Source organism: Oryctolagus cuniculus, chromosome 10 (genome assembly GCF_051225735.1).
Source record: "Oryctolagus cuniculus isolate XC-2025 breed Fujian yellow rabbit chromosome 10, ASM5122573v1, whole genome shotgun sequence".
Classification (NCBI taxonomy): Eukaryota; Metazoa; Chordata; class Mammalia; order Lagomorpha; family Leporidae; genus Oryctolagus; species Oryctolagus cuniculus.
In genome coordinates, this window is record NC_142876.1 from 3578389 (window position 1) to 3591589 (window position 13201).

A 13201-nucleotide genomic window follows, 5' to 3' on the forward strand; every position below is an offset into this window, starting at 1 on the left:
ACGGCGCCTCTGCCTTCCTCCGGCCCCTCCGCCTCCCACTCACGCCCGCCTCCTTAGGACGGTTTCTTCGCCCTCTCAGACCCTCAGCTTCCTTCCGTATCAGACGGGGTAACAATATCCCCACCCCCACCACTCACCACTGGGAGGCTTTCCTCTCCCCCGCCTCCCCAGGGAACTAACAACCTAAAGACCTAGAGCAGTACACTGGGTGTTCTGAAAATAGGAATTCTGACACCTGTTGTCATCACCCCGATTAGGCCATAGCACCTGCTCCAAGCAGTGCCACACAACTTGCCCATAAACTGTATATCCGTATTTGCTTCCTTTATTATTTTTTAAAGATTTTTATTTATTTATTTGACAAGTAGAATTACAGACAGTGGGAAAGAGAGAAAGGCTTTCCTTCCATTGGTTCACTCCCCAAATGGCCAGAATGGCCGGAGCTGCGCCAATCCGAAGCCAGGAGCCAGGAGCCAGGAGCCAGGGGCTTCTTCCTGGTCTCCCACGCAGGTTCAGGGGCCCAAGCACCTGGGCCATGCTCCACTGCTTTCCCAGGCCGCAGCAGAAAGCTGGACTGGAAGAGGAGCAACCGGGACTAGAACCGGCGCCCATATGGGATGCTGGCGCCGCAGGCGGAGGATTAACCTAGTGCACCAGGGCGCCAGCCCCTGCTTCCTTTTTGTTAAGAGATTTATTTATGTATTTGAAAGTCAGAGTTACACAGAGAGAGAAGGAGAGGCAGAGGGAAAGAGAGGTCTTCCATCCACTGGTTCACTCCCCAGATGGCCGAAACAGCTGGAGCTGGGCCAGTCCAAAGCCTGGATCCTAGAGCTTCTTCTTGGTCTCCCATGTGGGTGCAGAGGCCCAAGGACTTGGACCATCTTCTACTGCTTTCCCAGGCCACAGCAGAGAGCTGGATCGAAGTGGAGTAATCAGGTCTCGAACCTGTGCGATGCCGGCACTGCCGGCTGGGGCTTTACCACTACGCCACAGTGCCAGCCCCTCATATTTGCTTCTTACTCTCTCTCCCCCCTCCAGTGCACCCACTCTGCTCCAATCACAAACACACCCACCTAAAGGTCCTTCCTTGTTCCTCTCTTACCCTTTAGGTCAGGGCTCTGCAAATTACTGTCTGTAAGGCGAGCCCACTGTGCTGCCTGCTTCTGTGCATAAAGTTTTATTGACACACGGCCACCCTCCCTCATTTACTTATCTGTGGCTGCCTCCTTGCTATAACAGAGTCATTGTGATGGAGATCGGGTGGCCCAAAGAACCTAAAATGTGTCCATTCGGGATCTTTGCGGAGCGAGCTCCATGACCCCCTGCTCCCAAGGGTGGTTCTGAATGCAGCCCAGCCTGAGGACGAACCCACATCAGTAACCAGCCTCCCCGTCTTGAATAACTCCTGGAATTCCATCCCAAGGCGATTTGCCAGCCGGATCCCCGCAGAGCTAAGTGCCACACGTGCCAGTCTCTGGGATGGGAGCTTCACCTTCCATGGCCTTGGGGGCCCTTGCGCAGCCGAGTGAGGAAGTGTTCATTCAGGGAGGGGTCAGAGGGTATGTGGGAAGGGGTCTAGCCAGCACCAACATCCGGCCTGGTAGAGAGATGGAAGAGCTGCACAAGGGAAGTGGGGAATGTCCACCTGGAACCTGTTAGCAGATTTCAACACTGGGAGCCAGGGAGGAAACAGGGAGCCAGACACACAGCCCTCGGCAAACTGCACAGAGAGGACTGGACTGGAGCCGCTTGTGGGAAGCCAGCACCTTCCACACGGCAGCCAGAGGACACCCTGGGGTGCAGGTGGGTGCGGCCGTGAGCTGGGGTTACCCCTACAATGTTACGGCAGAATTGCACGTTTCCCCAGATTTTGTCCACAGCAGAGGCAGGGAACATCTGCCCTGCGGGCCGTGTAATACCTGTGAAATTACCTGGTTTGACCCTGCCAAGGCAACCATAGGTGGGGCTGAGTATTCAATAAACCTACAGCAGGAGAATTCTTGTGTGTGTGCTATTTTTTCCCAAAGAAACCTTTTATTTAATGAGCACAAATTTCATAAATACAACTTTAGGAATATATAGTGATTCTTCCCACCATACCCTCCCTCCCACCCACACTCCCACCCCAGTTCCTCCTCCCTCTCCCATTCCCAGTCCTATTCTCCATTAAGATTCATTTTCAATTCACTTTATACACAGAAGACCAACTCTACACTAAGTAAAGATTTCAATAATTTGCACACACAAGCACAAAAAAACTGTTTAAGAGCAAGTTTTACAGTTAATTCTCATAATACAACTCATTGAGGACAGAGGTCCCGCATGGGAAGTTAGTGCACAGTGACTCCTGTTGTTAATTTAACAATCAACACTCTTAGGTATGACGTCAGTGAGCACCCGAGGCTCTGGACATGAGCTGCCAAGGCTATGGAAGCCTTCTGAATCCACAGTCTCCGTCAGTATTTAGACAAGGCCACAAGCAAAGTGGAAGTTCTCTCCTCCTTTCAAAGAAAGCTACATCCTTCTTTGAAGGCCACTTTTTCCCACTGGGGTCTCTCTCACAGAGATCCTTCATATAGGACATTTTTTTGCCATAGTGTCTTAACTTTCCATGCCTGATATGCTCTCATGGGCTTTTTAGCCAGACCAGAATACCTTAAGGGCTGATTCTGAGGTTAGAGTGTTATTTAAAGCAGTTGTCGGGGCTGGCCCTGTGGCGTAGTGAGTAAAATTGCCACCTGCATTCCATATGGGCGCCAGTTCAAGTCCCAGCTGCTCCACTTCTGAGCCAACTCTCTGCTATGGCCTGGGAAAGCAGTAGAAGATGGCCCAAGTCCTTGGGCCCCTGGACCCATGTGGGAGACCCAGAGGAAGCTCCTGGCTTCGGATCGGCGCAGCTCCAGCCATGGTGGCCATCTGGAGAGTGAACCAGCAAATAGAAGACTTTCTCTCTCTCTCTCTCTCATTCTCTCTCACTGTCTTTCCCTCTGTGTAACTCTTTCAAAATAAATAAATAAATAAATATTTTAAAAATAAAGTGGTTGTCATTTTATGAGTCTGTTGTGTGGAAGCAGAATTTTTAAGTTGGTAATTTTGTATGGCCTGCAAATGATACTACAAATATCCAAATTGCCTTGGGCTGGGGAAAAAAAGCGTTTTCACGCCTGATCTCTAAAAACAAGGAAAGGACAGGTTTGGCACACGATGGTCACTGATGTGCTTACTTGCCTGGGCTCAGGGATGCCCAGAGGGCTGGTAAGACTTTGCTTCTCAGCCTCGGTGAGACTGCTTCTGCATCAGCACAGAGAAAGCAGAGGTCCACTCCCGTGTGTGTGTGCTGGAGTGGGGCAGGGGCAGACCATTCAATCTACAGAGAGCGTGGGCGAAAGAAGCAGGTGGGGAAAGAGCCAATTTATACCTGCAGAAGCTGGAATATTGCCTTCTCCTGTCCTGGTCCTCAGGACTCCAGATGCAGCCTGGACATCACACACACATGCACACACACACACACACACACACATTGACACACAAAGATACCTCAAAAGCTATTGAAAACAGAATTAAAAGGGTGAGTTTGTATTGATGCAAAAAATTGAAATCTGTGCATAGTTTTTATAAATGTATTTTCCACATATTCGGAAAAATATTTGGAACCAAAATAAAATAAACTCATACTTTCAATTCATGTGTTTTAAAGGTCTTTCAAAAGTTCATGGAAAATGCATGAAAATATGAACGAAATTATACATGGATTTCCAAAAAATTGCGCCAAAAGATACTGATCTTTTAATCACATTTTTCTGTGAGCTTTTTGCCAGTGCCCCTGTGTATACTGGGGTGGGGGTGGGGAGTGGGGTCCTTGGGGTTCTGTTTCTCTGGGAACACTCCCGAACCTGTAACAGGTGTGCATTGTCTGCCCATTCTCAGAGGCTGCGTGACTCAGGGGCTTGATCTGTGTGAAGCCAAACAGGAAGACAGCGCAGGGAGAACGCAGTCTACCTGCAGGTGCTTTGGTCTAGTTGAGAGCTGGGACCTGTGACCCGGCTAAAGAGCGGGGTTATGCAGGAGGAGCCAGGGTGTGTTAGGGGTGATACCGACAAACCCAGGCTAGCCTCTGCGGGGGTCTCCACAAGCCCCTGGCCCCGGCTCCCCGGCTTCACTGAGGTAAATCCACTGGAAACCTTTGGACCAAGTTCCAGGCCCCGTGCCTGTCTATGAGAAAGTTGCCTGCGTTTGTTGACTTAAGTCTTCATTTCTGAATCTAAAGGAGGGTTTTCTCGATGCATTCATTGCTTACTAATCAACTTTGCTTCTAGCTTGTCATTTTGTTTAATGTTGCAAAACACGGCAATCTTTTAAAGCAGGATCTGATTTTGCAGAGAGATGTCTAAACTTAAGTGAAATAATGGATGTAACAAAATACCACCAAATATGACAGCTTTGTTCTGCCAGTGTAATTTGCTGATTCTGGAAGCCAAATGCAGAACCGTCTGTGCCATTCTCAGAACAGAGCCGTGCGTGACAGGCGCAGACCTGGGGAAGCGCCACGCACCGCATTAAATAGCAGACGTCTGCGCTCGGGCTTGCTTTTTACACACTGTCAGTGCTGCCTCTTCACTGCTCTTCTGTTCCCTGCGGCCCGGAGCCCGCTCCCGAGTGAGACGATACGACTCCATGACGCCCCTAATTCTTTATTGGTGACGGTATCGCAGGGAGTCGAGGGCTGCCCAAAGCTAACCTGCAGGGACACGCCTTATCAGCACTCACAAGGTGCACGACCCTGTTGGCCTCCGAGTCCCACACGTCCGGGACACAGAGGCCCCATGCTTGCCCGATCTCGAAACCCACGCGAGCTCAGGGAGCTGAGATTGACTGAAAGTCTTGAAAATCCAGGAAAGTGACTCCGCAGTGATGAGAAAAACAACAGCTGACGCCTGGTTCTTTGTGCCATCCCAGCTCCAGCACACAGCCCTCCAAAGAGGAGAACTGAGACAGACTGCGGATCTGAGATAGACGGGTGCGCACCCCTTGCTGACACACGTCACAGTCAGCGGGGGCGGGGAGCAGTCGCGACAAGGACCCTCGAAAGACGGACTCCGGGCCCTTCCGGGGAAAGGACACACACACTCTGGGCCACCAAGCGTCACTCCCGAAAGCCGCTTGGCAAGGAGGGGCTGGTCCCGCCCTAGACGGGCATCCTGTCTCACGCGTTCAGCTTGTTGCCCCTTCAGGGGCAGAGGTCTTGGCCCGCACTCCCCTCCCGCGGGAGATTCTCTCTCTAGAGGACAATGTGCGTGATGGGGCCGGGCGTGGTGGATGGCGTGGTGCAGGTGACTCTGGATGTCTTCCACCACCCTTGAATCGGGGCTGCCCAGCAGCTGGCTTTGACCTGGAGGGGTGGCAGGAGCCCCAGCACAGCCGTGCTAAGCTCAAGAGGCCTTGCACGCTCCCATCCTCTGGGAAGCTGGCCTGACCACCACAGAGCAGGCCCGGGACAACCCGTGGAGGCTGTGAGGGAGACACAAGCCATGCTGGCGATGCCACTTCGGCCAGGTGCCTGCAAACACGGATGAGCACAGCTGAGGTCAGAGCTGCGCCGTGGGGTGCCACCACCCAGTGCCCCTTGGAGTCCCGGCCACCCAGCGCTCCTTGGAGTCCCGGCCACCCAGTGCCCCTTGGGGTCCCGGCCACCCAGTGCCCCTTGGGGTCCCGCCACCCAGTGCCCCTTGGAGTCCCGGCCACCCAGCTGCCCCTTGGGGTCCCGGCCACCCAGCTGCCCCTTGGGGTCCCGGCCACCCAGCGCCCCTTGGGGTCCCCACCACCCAGCTGCCCCTTGGAGTCCCGGCCACCCAGCGCCCCTTGGGGTCCCGGCCACCCAGCGCCCCTTGGAGTCCCGGCCACCCAGCGCTCCTTGGAGTCCCGGCCACCCAGTGCCCCTTGGGGTCCCGGCCACCCAGTGCCCCTTGGGGTCCCGCCACCCAGTGCCCCTTGGAGTCCCGGCCACCCAGCGCCCCTTGGAGTCCCGGCCACCCAGCGCCCCTTGGGGTCCCGGCCACCCAGCGCCCCTTGGGGTCCCGGCCACCCAGTGCCCCTTGGGGTCCCGGCCACCCAGTGCCCCTTGGGGTCCCGCCACCCAGTGCCCCTTGGAGTCCCGGCCACCCAGCTGCCCCTTGGAGTCCCGGCCACCCAGCTGCCCCTTGGGGTCCCGGCCACCCAGCGCCCCTTGGAGTCCCGGCCACCCAGCGCCCCTTGGGGTCCCAGCCACCCAGCGCCCCTTGGGGTCCCCGCCACCCAGCTGCCCCTTGGAGTCCCGGCCACCCAGCTGCCCCTTGGGGTCCCGGCCACCCAGCGCCCCTTGGAGTCCCGGCCACCCAGCGCCCCTTGGGGTCCCCGCCACCCAGCGCCCCTTGGGGTCCCCGCCACCCAGCTGCCCCTTGGGGTCCCGGCCACCCAGCTGCCCCTTGGGGTCCCGGCCACCCAGCGCCCCTTGGAGTCCCGGCCACCCAGCGCCCCTTGGAGTCCCGGCCACCCAGTGCCCCTTGGGGTCCCGGCCACCCAGTGCCCCTTGGGGTCCCGCCACCCAGTGCCCCTTGGAGTCCCGGCCACCCAGCTGCCCCTTGGGGTCCCGGCCACCCAGCTGCCCCTTGGGGTCCCGGCCACCCAGCGCCCCTTGGGGTCCCCACCACCCAGCTGCCCCTTGGAGTCCCGGCCACCCAGCGCCCCTTGGGGTCCCGGCCACCCAGCGCCCCTTGGAGTCCCGGCCACCCAGTGCCCCTTGGGGTCCCGGCCACCCAGTGCCCCTTGGGGTCCCGCCACCCAGTGCCCCTTGGAGTCCCGGCCACCCAGCTGCCCCTTGGGGTCCCGGCCACCCAGTGCCCCTTGGGGTCCCGCCACCCAGTGCCCCTTGGGGTCCCGGCCACCCAGCTGCCCCTTGGAGTCCCGGCCACCCAGCGCCCCTTGGAGTCCCGGCCACCCAGCGCCCCTTGGGGTCCCGGCCACCCAGCGCCCCTTGGGGTCCCGGCCACCCAGCGCCCCTTGGGGTCCCGGCCACCCAGTGCCCCTTGGGGTCCCGCCACCCAGTGCCCCTTGGAGTCCCGGCCACCCAGCTGCCCCTTGGAGTCCCGGCCACCCAGCTGCCCCTTGGGGTCCCGGCCACCCAGCGCCCCTTGGAGTCCCGGCCACCCAGCGCCCCTTGGGGTCCCAGCCACCCAGCGCCCCTTGGGGTCCCCGCCACCCAGCTGCCCCTTGGAGTCCCGGCCACCCAGCTGCCCCTTGGGGTCCCGGCCACCCAGCGCCCCTTGGAGTCCCGGCCACCCAGCTGCCCCTTGGGGTCCCGGCCACCCAGCGCCCCTTGGAGTCCCAGCCACCCAGTGCCCCTTGGGGTCCCAGCCACCCAGCTGCCCCCTGGAGTCCCGACCACCCAGCGCCCCTTGGGGTCCCGGCCACCCAGCGCCCCTTGGAGTCCCGGCCACCCAGTGCCCCTTGGAGTCCCGGCCACCCAGCTGCCCCTTGGGGTCCCGGCCACCAGCGCCCCTTGGGGTCCCGGCCACCCAGTGCCTCTTGGGGTCCCGGCCACCCAGCGCCCCTTGGGGTCCCTCCACCCAGCGCCCCTTGGGGTCCCTCCACCCAGCGCCCCTTGGAGTCCCGGCCACCCAGTGCCCCTTGGAGTCCCGGCCACCCAGCTGCCCCTTGGGGTCCCGGCCACCAGCGCCCCTTGGGGTCCCGTCCACCCAGCTGCCCCTTGTAGTCCCAGCCACCCAGTGCCCCTTGTAGTCCCGGCCACCCAGCTGCCCCTTGGAGTCCCGGCCACCCAGCTGCCCCTTGGGGTCCCTCCACCCAGCGCCCCTTGGGGTCCCTCCACCCAGCGCCCCTTGGAGTCCCGGCCACCAGCGCCCCTTGGGGTCCCGGCCACCAGCGCCCCTTGGGGTCCCGGCCACCCAGTGCCCCTTGGGGTCCCGGCCACCCAGTGCCCCTTGGGGTCCCGGCCACCAGCGCCCCTTGGGGTCCCGGCCACCCAGCGCCCCTTGGGGTCCCGGCCACCCAGCTGCCCCTTGGGGTCCCTCCACCCAGCGCCCCTTGGGGTCCCTCCACCCAGCGCCCCTTGGGGTCCCGGCCACCCAGCTGCCCCTTGGAGTCCCGGCCACCCAACGCCCCTTGGAGTCCCCACCACCAGTGCCCCTTCGGGTCCCGGCCACCCAGCGCCCCTTGGAGTCCCGACCACCCAGCGCCCCGAGCACGGATTCTGGAGAGCATCCGCGCGGAGCTGTTGGCAGCGCTCAGTCTAGGGTGTTTGTACGCGCACGGGGAGCCTGACCGAGTTTCTTTCTGGCCGGCAGACTTCCCGTGGAGGAGCGCCCTCTGGAGCAGTGGGAGGACGGCGCCCATCAGCTGGGAGGCTCCCTGCGGGAAAACGCGGGGAAGGAGCCCGCGCAGAAGTCGGTTCGCAGCGGAGGAGCCAGGCCCAGCGGGCAGCAGCTGGCTACCTCGGGATGAGTCAGGACGCTCCTCAGTGCGGGGCCGCATCCCACTGGGAGGAGCCCGTCCGGCGGGCCGTGGGAGGCGGTGAGCAGTGGGGGGTTCTCCGGGGTTTGCTGAAGTGAAGGGGCTGCTGCCCAGGGCCCTGCCCGGGAAAGTAGGGGTTGTGGGGTGAAGATGAAGTGGGGGGTGCAGGTGAAGGGGAACAGCGAGCTCCTTATTGAAATTGCTGGGTGCAGGTGCCCACGACCCACAAAAGCCGAGTGATCTAAGAGGGAGTTGAGAGCGACCTCGCGCTCCCGATGCTTGCCGGCTCCGTGCCTGCCACTTCACTTTCGCCATTTCCACTTTCCCGTAAACCCAGCAGCACACCCGAAGCCCTGCGGTCGCGTCACCTTAAAGCACAGAGCAGCTGTCGGAGGACACAGCCCAGCCTCCTCCAACCACACCCATGACTGCACTTCCACAGGAAGTCCCTCCCACACCCATGAAGCACTTCCGCAGGAAGTCCCGCCCACACCCATGACCTCGCCTCTGCAGGAAGTCCCGCCCACACCCGTGACCTCACTTCCGCAGGAAGTCCCGCCCACACCCACCCTGAGACGCTTGTCCAGGAAGCAGGCGCGAGGCGGAGAGCTCAGTGGCCCACAGGGTGACCACTCCAGTGTTTCCTTTCGGGGTGAATCTGGTCGCTCCCACAGCAGTTAACCCATCCGCATGGCTTTGTGCCGGATGATGCGATGGATCCTGGAGTTGTGAATGGGAGCGTCTCCTGTTGCTCTGATACGAAAGCTGAATACTGGCGGAACCGGAAGAGGCGGGGTCTGAATACTGGCGGAACCGGAAGAGGCGGGGTCTGAACACCGTGGGAAGTGTGACACGCAGCTAGGGTCAGGGGCAGGAGACAGGACGCGGAAGACTCCGCAGGCAGCACGGGGCCTCGCGACGCCAGCGTGGAGAAAGTCCAGCCGTGCTCAGAAGGGCCGAGGCCTCCTGACGCCATCTCCTCCCGCGCAGGCCGTGCACTGAGGGGCGAGGGGAGGTGCCTGCAGCGCACGCGCGACATCAGGGCAGGAACGCACCGAGCTACTTCCAGGTGCTCCCAGCCGAGAAGCAGGCAGCACCCCCATTCTGTGGATGAGAAAACTGTGTCTCAAAGAGATCCGACAGCTTGTTCAAGGTCACTTCGGCACTAAAGGACAGAATCGCAACACGAACGTCTTTGTCTGCCAGGTTCCCAGCCCCTGGGCAGACGGATCTGTCATGGTGGCTGTGGCAAATCAAGAAGGAAAAGTGCCGAGCAGCTCCGGTTGACCTTGTGAGACAAGCCAACCAGACCCAGGAGACCGTGGCACCAGGCAGTTCTTAGGGTGAAAGGTCCTTCCCTAGCCAGAGGGGCAGGGCTGGTGTGGGGAGCAATCCGGACTAGACTGAGTTACTGGAATTAAGACTTATTCTATGCATCTGCTCTCCCACAATGTGGCGTTGGGAGAGAAGTAAACAGCTTCCGCACAGCTGCCTCCAGTTCAACCAATAAACTGTAGGACTTGCTACTGATTGGAGGAGAGCAGCGTACTCGGCGTGTGGGTAGCCGAGTTAGGATTGGCGGAGGAGGACTATAAAGGAGGAGAGAGACGGCATGCACCAGGAACATCTATGGGGAACATCTAGCTGAAGGAACACCTGTGCAGCCCCCGAGACGAGACGGCCGGCGGTGTGCCGCTCCCCCGCGGAAGTGGGGAATGTGGCAGGGGGAACTGCCCTTCCACGGAGGTGGAAGGGATAGTAGCCAACCCGGGAAGAACCAGCAGCAAACCCGGGGAGGGCCGAGCAGACGAAAGAACAGCGCAGGGTCCTGTGTCGTTCCTCCACGAAGAGGGGGAGCGACAGCTGGAGCCAGCAAGACCTGTGCGGGAGATGGGGAAGAGTGTGACGGGGCTGGAGAGGAGGGAACTCGGGGGGTCCGGAAAGAATGGAAGTGGGCTGGAGAAAGTCAAGGCAGAGCTATTGTGGGCTCCGAAGCAGGGGAGTAGCTGGATGAAAATAGCGCTCTTGGAAGATGGTCCTGCCAGCTATGTATAGTAGCCTCGCGTGATGGCTGCTGAGGCTCTCCGGGCACCGGGCAGTGAGTGGCAGTGATCAACAGGGACCAGGAAGAAGGCACCAAGCAGAGGCAGCGTGGGAAAGGCCACGGCGTGGCTGTCAGCTTCCCGAAGCCAGAGATGCCAGCGTGCAAGGGGCTCCATGGGATGCAAGCCGTTTGATTTCCCAGGTCGAGGCTGCCTCACACGCATGGCTTTGTTAGCCTTAGGACTGCACTTGGCCCCACCCAGGAGAACGGGGTTCCCCATTCAGAACTGAGTCTGCCCAAGCTGATGCTTGCAGGGTCAACGTGTAGCACTTATCATTCCACCACCTGTTTGCCTGTGGCTCCAGATGCCATTTTGATGGGTATTTCCCCAGTGCGGTGCATCTTAGCGTTTCCTGGGATAGATCATAAGGAATGGGAGTCACCCAGTGAAAGGTCAAACGACAGGAAGTTAGGTCACGGACTTCCCGCAGACATTGCTATATGGAAGACTGGTGTTTGGAAGACTGCTCTAGGGAAGACTCGGTGCCATTCACTGCCTTGATCTTGCCATGCGTGTTGCCTCCCACCCAATCCTGGAAAAAGACACATGTTGGGACTTGGTGAGGGACAGCCACGTGTACACCGTGGGAGGCATCACGTGGTTTCATTCATAACCTTCAGGGCAGCCATTGGGTGCCACTGGACTTACAGCAAGGGACCCGTATCAGTGGGCTGGTTCCATCTGAGTTCTCAACAAAGACCTTTCATCAAAGGGAGGGAGTGGGGCCAACTGAAGAGGTGTGACAGAGTGGGGACAAGGAACAGCAGAGAAGGGGACAAGATGACCAAATGCCCTACTTTTCAGGTCCTGGTCTCCAGGAAAGGTCTCCCAACTGGCAGCCAATTCATGAATTCTCAGTCCACATAGTTTACTTTAGAAGAGGCCGAGTTAACCTTGAATGTAATTGAGCACAGGGGTCCAGCCACATTGATGGCAGCAAGCCCCAAGACCCTATATGGGCTGGTTCTGATCCTGTATGGGCTAGAAACTGTATTACAGAGGTGCACAGTCAACTTGAGCATCGGTTCTGTATTACAAAGGTAGCCAGTGAACACAGCTCATGGTCATCGAGGGGCAGATTCCTCTGTCCACATTTCCAATGTTCAGTGTGAAACCAAAACCATGCTCACACACGGGAAGACTTGTTATCATGAGGAGCTGCCCTCCTAGCTGCCAGCATCCCTCTAGAATCTCTTCCAGCTTTGTCTTGGTGAAGACAATGTCCCCACTGTGTGCCTGAGGCCTCATCCACCAGCCCAGCACACACACTACTGGGCATCCCGAAAAACAGCAGCAGCTGCCTCGGCTCTGGAAAGCCACTCTTCCCTACTGCTGCCACTGGGGCCAACACAGAGGCAAGGATGCAAAGAGATGGAGTGACTGTCCCCTGGGTCTGCGGCAGGAGCACCACACGCCAATCAGCAGGGTCTGGTAGGTCTCCCCGCATGGCGCTGGTTTCTAGAACCACAGCCAGCTGGGCAGGCGAGGACACGCGGGAACCTGACTGCTCTTCCAGGTGTCCGCAGGCTGGCCGTGGGGCGGAGGGAGTGGTCCCACAGAGCTTTCGGAGGACAGACTTTGGAAAGGATGAAATGCCTTCCCACTAAGTGGACTGAAACAGGAGCAGGCTTTCTGCTGAGTCAGCGAGTTTCCTGTGGCCAGGGGTACTTAACAAAGGGGAAATGAGCACTGTGCACCAGGCACCGTGGACTGGGCCCTCTGATCCCGGAGTCCTCTGGAATTCTTCACAGTTCCCTGGGCTGCCCTAAAGAAGTACCACACACCGGGTGGCTTAAACAACAGAAGGGTATTGTCCCCAGTTCTGGAGACGAGAAGTCCAATTCCAGGCACCGGCGGGCTGCTGGTGCTGTCACTCATTGGTAGCATCACCCTGACTCTGCCCTCATCTTCCCGTGGTGTTCCCCCCAGGAGCGTCTGTTAACCTGATGCTTGTGTCTGTATTGACAGCACAAGGAAGCCAAGGTTGTTCAAACTTCAGTGTGGGGAGCAGGGCCCGTCGCCCGGGAGACAAATAAGTACTAAGACTGTGGACAAATACTGAGGACAAATACTGAGATTGCCGAGACTAGACTAAACTACTGGAACTGCTAAGACTAACTCTATGCATCTGATCTCCCACCATATGGCGCTGAGAGGGAGTAAACAACTTCCACACAGCTGCCTCACCAATTCGACTAACAAGCTGCAGGAGCTGATCCTGCCCCTGATTGGAGGAGAGCAGCGTGCTCAGCGCATGGGGAGGGAACGCCAGCAGAGTTGGGATTGGTGGAAGAGGACTTTAAAGGAGGAGAGAGACAACATGCAGGAGGAACATCTGAGGAACCCCTGAGAGAGCCGGCCGGCGGTGTGCAGCTCCTCCGCGGAAGAGGGGGAAGCGGCAGGGGTACCGCCCCTCCGTGGAGGCAGGGGGGGGGGGGGCAGCAGCAGCAAACCCGGGAAGGGCTGGGGAAAGAGAACAGTGCAGGGTCTGGTGTCGTTCCTCTGCGAGTCGGGGAGCAACACTTCAGGTAGCAGCTGACATAGTTTAAACTTTTTCCCAGGCAAACTGTCACCATCACGTGCAAGATGAGACA